Consider the following 3,783-nt stretch of genomic DNA (forward strand, 5'->3'; position numbering starts at 1 on the left):
TTATGCGACTAAAATTGAAACATATTATTTACATGACTTCATTTGGAACTCGAGTCTCATGGAGAAAAACCTAAGATTATATTTTCTTTTAAGTTTCCAATGGATGGAACTCCAGTCTCTGAGATCCAAATAAGGCCACATAACTATAATGTGTTTAGTTTCCCATCACATAACTAATATGTTTGCAAAAATAGCATAACAAGAAAAAAAAAATTAAAAAAAAACCTAGTATAGAAATGAGAAGGAAAAAAATCTATTTCCAGAATTTTTTGAAAGTTCAATGATAATTGGACAATTATTATGATTCTGCCAAGGAAAAAGAACAAAATTTACCTGCAAAGCATATTTAATAAACCAACAAAGAAGAAATATCCCATCGTTTAGGCCCATCATGAAGAGACCTTCCTTTATTTTCTGTTCCTGAAATATCAAAAAACTTTAAATGGGATGACTTCAAAAATAAAGGACAGATAGTAGCTCACAGCATACTAAAATTGTGGGAACAAGGAAGAAAAAAACATAAATTATCTAAATACACATAGTTTGGTGCATTGTCAAGTACAAATTATTACAAGTTTTCATCAAACTAAAGTCTAAACCCTATTCAACCACATCAGCCTTGAAATCATAGCATCTAAACCAGTGGACACTGTCAACGACCTCTATATACCAAAATGACTACTCATATTATTCAAAAGGAAATGCTGAATCTCTACAATATGACTAAATAAAAAAAAAATAAGGGGCACAAAAAAAGTAACCTTATTCCATTTGAGCCATGAAATTACTCTTGCGTCAAACTCTATCAAAAACAGAATGGATTCCCATAAAGTTTTCAAGTTATGATCAGCTTTTCCTTCTCAGGAGCCCAAAGAATAACAGAGAACATGGTGATATGCACATTTCAACAAAGAAGCAGATAGAGAAGTATGATGGTTATTCATTAGCATGACCAAAACAATTTTGACAAAAAGACATAATGAACTTAAATATATACCTTATCCAGGTAAAGACCAATGGCACAGTACAGAAGCGCTTCAACCAACAGCATCAAGAGACGCACCAATAAATTCACTCCAGATGATGCCTACAGGTCATTACTTTTTTTATTATCAGTGCTCGAAATGTTAAGAGACACATACATCCAGGAAATAAAAAAAAGACAGTGCAAACCCTGACACACAGAACGTACCCACCATATATTGCTCCGTCCAACATGGGCGCGCACAAAGTCATCAAAGTTAATTGACCCTAGAGGAAGGCTGTAGGAGATAGCAAAGAGGTAAGGACCTTTAATATCCTAAAAGAGGAAACAAATGAATTCCATCAGCATTTTAATATTCCAAAGGAAACAGATAATAATAAAGTTAGTGATTGAGTTACTTATATAGGGATAGACGGGTCATTGACAGTGTAATAAGGAAAATGGGCACCCAAAAAGGATAAGGTTCCAACTGCCACGGCTGTTTTGGCTCGTGCAAAGCATTTGGAGATAAAAAAAAAATGACATCATGAGTACATAAACATGACTTATCACTATATCTAAAAAGGCTATCCATGGTGCAGGCTGTAATGATCCCAAATGAAATTGCAAACTGCAGAAAATATTACCATGGACGGTGAAAACTTTATGACAATTTATTTTACTAGGAAATATGGCAAAAAGGTGATCTTACAACTTTTTCTTTTTGATATGCAAAGAAATATTTTATTGGAGAAGACTACATGTACAATTCTCGAATGGAATTACTCTTAAGATGTAATTCAATCCACCCCTATCCTCCAGCCTTACCCTCCCAAAAAAGGGTTCAGTGGCATAAAAGGATCCATTTTGCTGAAACCAATTAATTGGGGTTAAGCTTAATAGAGTCTAGTCTGGGTGGTATTAAGGAGAAGGGGGGATCTTATTAGATTCAAAAACACTCGAGATAACTATTTCCTCCCAAAAATACAGAAGGTTTTTTTTTTTTTTTTTTGGTTCAAGTTACACCTCATCTATTACTTATTACTTATTATCACTCCGCTCTCTCAAGTCTCAATTGACTAAAATAACTTTTAAACTTTCAAGTATACCATTAATTGTTTAATAAAGGAAAAAAAAATACCATTAATCCAGCTCTTCTATGTCTAACCCTTCGGTTGCCCACCTCTTGCAATTATCTAAGTTATATAGCTCTTCTACATCTAACCCTTTAGTTGCCCGCCTGTTTCAATTATCTAAGTTATATATTAATTAGTACACTTCCTTCTAGCCATGAGTCTCCTTTTACAATCACATCTCTTCTTTTCTTTTAATGTTTCTCTTTTTTTTTTTTTTCCTAAAATCTTTAGCTACACATTTTTTAGCAATCACATTTTTATAACTCAAATTCTTGATGTATTGTTGGACAGATTGTGCTTGAAATGAGTAAATCCTATGGCAAAATCGCGGTTTTGCATTTTGGAATCTATAAAGTTCAAACATGGTGAGTAAGGGTTTGAAATTTTATTCTTTTTCTCCTTTTGAAATTTTATTCTAGAAAAGTGATTGCGTTCTTGGCTAAGTAAGAGGAAACACAAATACTGTGCTTTAACTAATATAAACTAAATTAATTTTTGTTGTTTTTATCAATCTAATATTAGAGTTTGCAACAAAGGTTAGGTTTTAATTGTTTGTTATCAATTCAATATTAGAGTTTGCAATTTTGACGTGTTGGGTGTTTTGTTGGAATTATTACAGACAAATAAAAAGAAGTGGTTTATGAAATCCTATGACAAGGGCAATGGCAAGAAATCCAATCGTATCCAATTGCTCTCTCTCCACACCTTTGCAAATACCACAAACATATCATCATAATTGGAACGTCCCTTTGAGGTCAATTTTATTTTCCCGGTATTTTCTTTAGGATGTTATTTTTAATTTTAGTAATCAACTGGGTTTATTTTTATTTTTTGGGGACTAGTCATCATATGCAAAGGATAAAATCTAGAGCATCATATCACAATTATTAGTATATGTCCTTTTCTTACTTTCCAACTTCCATTCACGTAACTGAAACTATATGGGGCTGAATAATGACTATCCTTGATTAAAATCTGATTTCAACTACTGCTAGGCATTAGCCATCTATTGGTGCTACCTGCTCAAAGGCCTTATAGGGAATTTTTGGTTTAACTACATATTATTGCTAGATATCAACACAGCACAAATTTTATCTTTCGTATGCATTTTAATTTAGTCTTCTTTCTCTTTTGAATTTAACTTGCTCTTTATCAATGTTTATTCTTTGTCTCTTTATCAATGTTCATTCTTTGTTGTTAATTAATGATATGCTTTTGATTCCATAAAACGCTTGGATATTAATGTTTTCATTCTTAATCAATTTTGAGTGTTATTTGGATGTAGTTAAGCATTAGTGTAGTAGACCTCATGTTAGTTTATGTGTTGCTTAATGTACTTTGTGCAAGAAGGTGAATTAAAAGGTTTAAGTTTAGGTGTGCAGGAGATGAACTTATGCAATCTTCTGTAGGAAGTGGACCTTTCAGACAATGACACAATAACACATTAAAGAATGTAAACTCCATTCATGTTTTCTAGCTATAAGAAACTTTTTTTGTTTATTTAATAATAATTTATAGTTCTAAGGCATGCAAATGCTTATGTTTGGCAATTTGCTTTGTAAATTTACAAAGTTTTCTACTTATGATGAGGAATTTCATATTTGAAAGCTTTAAAGGGGCAACTGAATATAAATGTTCTTGGAATTACTTTTTTAACCATTGTTGTTTGTGACTTTCAAACGA

At 32.1% G+C, this 3,783-nt stretch overlaps 2 long non-coding RNA genes across 2 annotated transcripts; one reads left to right on the forward strand and one right to left on the reverse strand.

The window, feature by feature from the left end:
* Positions 1–229: 229 nt before the first annotated feature.
* LOC112040000 (uncharacterized) lies at positions 230–1,250 on the reverse strand. The gene is made up of 3 exons (XR_010625482.1): positions 1,197–1,250; positions 998–1,087; positions 230–420 (listed from the first exon to the last, which is right to left on the reverse strand). It is a non-coding gene; the product is annotated as an uncharacterized LOC112040000 (long non-coding RNA).
* A 1,072-nt stretch (positions 1,251–2,322) lies between these two features.
* Positions 2,323–3,783, forward strand: LOC136063834 (uncharacterized). The gene is made up of 2 exons (XR_010625483.1): positions 2,323–2,465; positions 2,720–3,783. It is a non-coding gene; the product is annotated as an uncharacterized LOC136063834 (long non-coding RNA).

The sequence above is a fragment of the Quercus suber genome, unplaced genomic scaffold (assembly GCF_002906115.3).
Source record: "Quercus suber isolate HL8 unplaced genomic scaffold, Cork oak 2.0 scaffold_583, whole genome shotgun sequence".
In the NCBI taxonomy this organism is placed as follows: domain Eukaryota; kingdom Viridiplantae; phylum Streptophyta; class Magnoliopsida; order Fagales; family Fagaceae; genus Quercus; species Quercus suber.